The following is a 4,120-nucleotide window of genomic DNA, read 5'->3' as shown; positions in this document are numbered from 1 at the left end:
TAAAATGTAAAAAACAGGAATTTTAAACAAAATATTTGAATTTTTAACTTAAGATAAATTTTGAATCAAACATGTAAGAGTTAAATTTTTGGTTAAATAATCATTTTTCAACTACAAAACATTATTTTCAACAAAATAATTTTATTTTAAACAAAAAAAATGTTTGTCAACTAAAATGTTGAATCATCAACCAAACAAATACATTTAAAACAGAGTAGTTCCACTTCCAACTAGGTAGTTGAATTTTTAACTAAAAAGGATGAATTGTCAACGAAAAACCTGATATTTGATTTTTCAACCAAAAGAGATATTGATTTTATACCAAAAATAGTTGAATTCAACCAAAAAAGATGATTTTTAACCAAATTTTGAACCAAAAGCTTTCTGTTGTAGCTGTTGCTGCAGGTCAAAATTTAACTTCAATTTTTGTTTGATAATTTATGTATTTTAGTTGAAACTTCATATTTTTTGTTCAAAATAATTTTTTTACTGAAAATTAATTTTTTAAACTCAAAAAATAACTATTCAATTTTTGGTTGACAATTTATCTGTTTTAATTGTAAATTTATTTCTTTTGTTGAAAAATCGTCTTTTTTGGCCAAAATTTAATATTTTTAGTTGAAAATTCATTTGAATTAAAAGTTTATCATTTTAGTGGACAAATATTCTCTTTGGTTTAAAATTTTACTATTCCAATTGAAGATTCAAAAGTTTAGTTAAAATTTCATCATTCTGTTTGAAAATGTAACTACTTTTCAAAATTATTTTGTAAGCTTAAAATGTACACATTCCAATAGAATGTTCAATTATTTTAGTTGAAAATTCATCTTTTTGGTTCAACATAATTTTTTTAACTGAAAATTAAATTCCAATTGAATATTCTATCATTTTAGTTGAAAATTCATCTCTTTGCTTAAAATTAATTTTTTTAACTGAAAATTCAAATTTTACTATTTAATTTTTGGTTGACAATTTGTCCGTTTTAGTTGAAAATTCATGTATTTTGTTTAAAATTTGTCTTTTTGGAAGAAAGCATTATCTTCTTATTTGAAAATTCATCTTTTTGGTTGATGATTCAACTATCCTAGTGCAAGATTCATCATATTGTTAACATTTATCATTCTTCTTGAAAATGTAAAGATTCCTATTGAATATTCTATCATTTTAGTTGAAAATTCATTTCTTCAGTTGAAAATAAGTTGTTAACTGAAAATTAATTTTTTAAACTTTGAATCAATTTTTTTAATTTAACTATTTAATTTTTTGTTTGCAATTTATCTGTTTTAGTTGAAAATTCTGTCTATTGTAGAAATAAATCTTTTTGATTAAAAATTCCTTTTTTTGGCTGAAGATTCAACCATTCCAGTTAAAGATTCGTCATTTTAGTGAAAAATTCATCTCTGGTTCAAATTTAAAATATTTCAGTTTAAGATTCATCATTTTAGTTGAAATTTCATCATCCTTTTTGAATATGTAACTATTTTTTTAATTGTTTGTTTAAAGCTGAAAATGTGACAGTTCTAACTGAATATTAGATCATTTTAATTGAAAATTCATCTCTTTAATTGAAAATAATTTTTCTAAAGTAATATTTAACTAATTAATATTTGGTTGCAAATTTACCTGTTTTACTTGAAAATGCATGTAATTTGTTGAAAATTTGTCTTTTTGTAGGAAAACATTATCTTCTTAATTGAAAATTCATTAGTTTGGTTAAAGATTCAACTATTCCAGTTAAAGATTCCTGATTTTAATGGAAAATTCATTTCACCACAGTTTTTCAATGGATCTCCACGTTTCGAAACCCCCTGAATCCGAAAATCAAGTTTTTACGATGACGTCTGTCCGTCCGTCCATCCGGCCGTCCGTCCGTGAACACGATAACTGTCGAAAAAATGAACGGATCAAATCCATCTTTGGAACACTTTTTTTAGGTCCTAAAAGAAATAACAAGTTCTTTAACCAGTCATTTTTAATAAAAATTCAAAAAGTGAGCGCATTTTGAAAATTTTTGAGACCACTTTTCTTCTTAACTTGAAAATTCTTTGTACGGATATTTATAGCATTAAAAAGGAAAAAACAATTTATCCTCATGACTTTTTTTCTATAAAAAGAAAATTCTCAGTTATAGCATTTTCAACATTTTTTAATCAACCGAAAATCCAAAATTTAAGCCAAAAAACGCACAATATGAAAAAAAGTCAAGATAAGAAAAGCATTGCTTTTTGAAAGCCCTACAAGATTATCATAACAAATTTTTGTATTGTCTTGAAAAATCCAAAATTCTAATTTTGATTGCTCAAAAAATAATGAAACATCAAAAATTCCATTTTGTGGTCAAACTATGTGGGATACGAAAAAAGATGAATTAACAAAAATCGTTATCCCAAAAAAGATCAACAATTTCGTTAAGAATCACTTCTTGATAGTCACGATGAGAATGTGTACCTCAAAGCCTAACTATCCTCAAATATAAATATCCGAGCGCGAAGCGCCAGATAACCCATTATCGAGCGCAAAGCGCGACATTCAACCGTCTCGGGCGCTAGGCGCGCTGAAAATTGCGAGCAGCGCGTAATGAATATATATCCGTGAAGCGGGCAGATTTAAAACAATCTTTATAGCTTTAAAACCAAAAAAGTAGTTTAGATACAAAATTTAAAAAAAAAACTTGTAGCCGAAAGAATTAAGATAAAAAATATAGATACAGAAGAAGATATCGAGACAGTTTTGAGATGGACATAATGAAGATTCAACTGTACTCTAAATTATTATTTATTATTTTTACAAAATTAAAAAAACTTGTAACCAGAAGGTTTAAGATAAAAAATATAAATACAGAAGATGAAGAGACCGATGCAGTTTCGAGGGAGGCAAAATCAAGATTCTACTGTACTCTAAATTTTATTTTATTTTTTTACATTTAAAATTAAAAAAGTCGTTTAGATACAAAATTTGAAAAAAAACTTGTAACCAAAAGATATAAAACAAAAATACACAAGAAGATATCGAGATAGTTTGGAGAGTGACATAATGGAGATTTGACTGTATTCTAAATTAGTATTTTTTTCGAGATTTAAAACCAAAGAAATAGTTTTTCTGAAAAATTAGAAAAAACATGTGACCAAAAGGTTTAGGATAAAAAATATAAATACCGAAGAAGAAGAGACCGAGGCAACTTCGAGAGAGGCAAAATCAAGATTCGACTGTACTCTAATTTTTTTAGATTTAAAACCACAAAAGTAGTTTAGATATGAAATTTTAAAAAAACTTTTAACCATAAGATTTATGATAAAAAACATAAATACAGAAGAAGAAGAAGAAGAAGAAGAAGAAGAAGAAGAAGAAGAAACTGAGGCAGCTTCGAGAGAGGCAAAATCAAGATTCGCCCGCACTCTACTTTTTTTTTGAGATTTAAAACAACAAAAGTAGTTCAGATACAAAATTTTTTAAAAACTTTTAACCATAAGATTTGAGATAAAAAATATAGATACAGAAGAAGATACCGAGACAGTTTGGAGAGGGACATAATGAAGATTCGACTGTACTCTAAATTATTATTTATTATTTTTATTAAATTTAAAAAAACTTGTAACCAAAAGCCTTAGGATAAAAAAATATAAATACAGAAAAAGATACAGAGACAATTTGGAGTGGAGCATAATGGAGATTCGACTGTACTGTACATTTTTTATATATATATATATTTTTATATTTCAAACCAAAAAAGTAGTTTAGATACAAAATTTAAAAAACTTGTAACCAAAAGATGTATGATAAAAAACACAAATACAGAAGAAAAAAACCAAGGCAGCTTCGAGAGAGGCAAAATCAAGATTCACGTTTGCTCTAAATTTTTTTTTTACATTTCAAACCACAAAAGTAGTTTAGATACAAAATTTTTAAAAAACTTGTAACCATAAGATTTAAGATAAAAAATATAAATACAGAAGAAGATACCAAGACAGTTTAGAGAGGGGCATAATGGAGATTGGACGGTACTCTAAATTTTTATTATTTTTTTTTTTTTAGAATTAAAACCAAAAAAGAAGTTTAGATACAAAATTTAATCAAAACCTTGTGACCAAAATATTTAAGATAAAAAAATATAATTAGAGAA

Source organism: Belonocnema kinseyi, chromosome 2, assembly GCF_010883055.1.
Source record: "Belonocnema kinseyi isolate 2016_QV_RU_SX_M_011 chromosome 2, B_treatae_v1, whole genome shotgun sequence".
Taxonomy (NCBI): domain Eukaryota; kingdom Metazoa; phylum Arthropoda; class Insecta; order Hymenoptera; family Cynipidae; genus Belonocnema; species Belonocnema kinseyi.
This window is presented reverse-complemented; position numbering follows the sequence as displayed.